A 1,114-nucleotide genomic window follows, 5' to 3' on the forward strand; every position below is an offset into this window, starting at 1 on the left:
CTCCCCCTGCCCACTCATATCCAAACAAATCACCAAGACCTGTTGAATCCATCCCCACCTTCAGGTGGCAATTTCCAGCTCCTATCACTTGCCTTTCCTGGACTCCTGTCTTGGTCTCCTAATTAGGATTTCTGCTTCCAGCTTTGAACATGTCCAATCTGTCTGTCAATCAGAAGCTAAAGCTGAATTAAAAAATGAATATTTAGCTTTTGGCTTTCAGCTTGGAGGAGACCAAGGTGCAACTTTCTTCATCTGTCCTGAATCCAGGTTTATCCCACACCAGCTGCCTCCACCATGACAATTAAGTTTGACCCCACTGAGGTCAAAGTCATGTACTTGAGGTGCACTGGTGGTGAAGTTGGTGCCATGTCTGCCCTGGCCCCCAAGATTGGCTCCTTGGGTTTGTCTCCAAAAAAGGTTGGTGATGATATCGCCAAGGCAACAGGTGACTGGAAGGGTCTGAGGATTGCAGTGAAACTGACTGTCTAGATCAGACAGGCCCAGACTGACGTGGTGCCTTCTGCCTCTGTCCTCATCATCAAAGCCCTCAAAGAACCACCAAGAGACAGAAAGAAACAGAGAACTTTAAACACAATGGAAAATCACTTTTGATGAGATTGTCAACATTGCCAGACAGATGCAGCACTGATCTTTAGCCAGAGAACTCTCAAGAACCATTAAAGAGATCCTGGAGATGGCCCACTTGGTGGGCTGCACTGTTGATGGTCGCCACCCTCACATCATAGATGACATCAACAGAGCTGCTGTGGAATGCCCAGCTAGTTAGAAAGTACAAAGGAAAATGTTTCTTTTCTTTTCTTTTTTTTTTTTGGATAGAAAAGTTGAACATCTTAGCTTTATTTTCTGTTACTTAACATTTTTTTTAATTGGGGTGATGGATTATATATTTCTAAAACATTTTGATTTAGGTTGAATCATGAATCACACAGTCAAGAAATGTTCTTAGAAAAGCACTATGTTATTTAGAAAATGATTTTATGTAGCTACACAGGAGTCTTGATATTATTTGCTTTCCTTCCTGAATAAGGAAATACAGTTCACACAAAGAGCAAAAACACAATGTCTCTATAGGGGTCATAGTAATCATTTTAAT

General features: G+C 41.6%; 1 pseudogene; it reads left to right on the forward strand.

Moving 5' to 3' along the window:
• The first annotated feature begins 231 nt into the window (after nucleotides 1–231).
• LOC128562402 (60S ribosomal protein L12-like) lies at nucleotides 232–787 on the forward strand (annotated as a pseudogene).
• The last annotated feature ends 327 nt before the right edge of the window (nucleotides 788–1,114 follow it).

The sequence above is a fragment of the Nycticebus coucang genome, chromosome 12, assembly GCF_027406575.1.
Source record: "Nycticebus coucang isolate mNycCou1 chromosome 12, mNycCou1.pri, whole genome shotgun sequence".
Taxonomy (NCBI): Eukaryota; Metazoa; Chordata; class Mammalia; order Primates; family Lorisidae; genus Nycticebus; species Nycticebus coucang.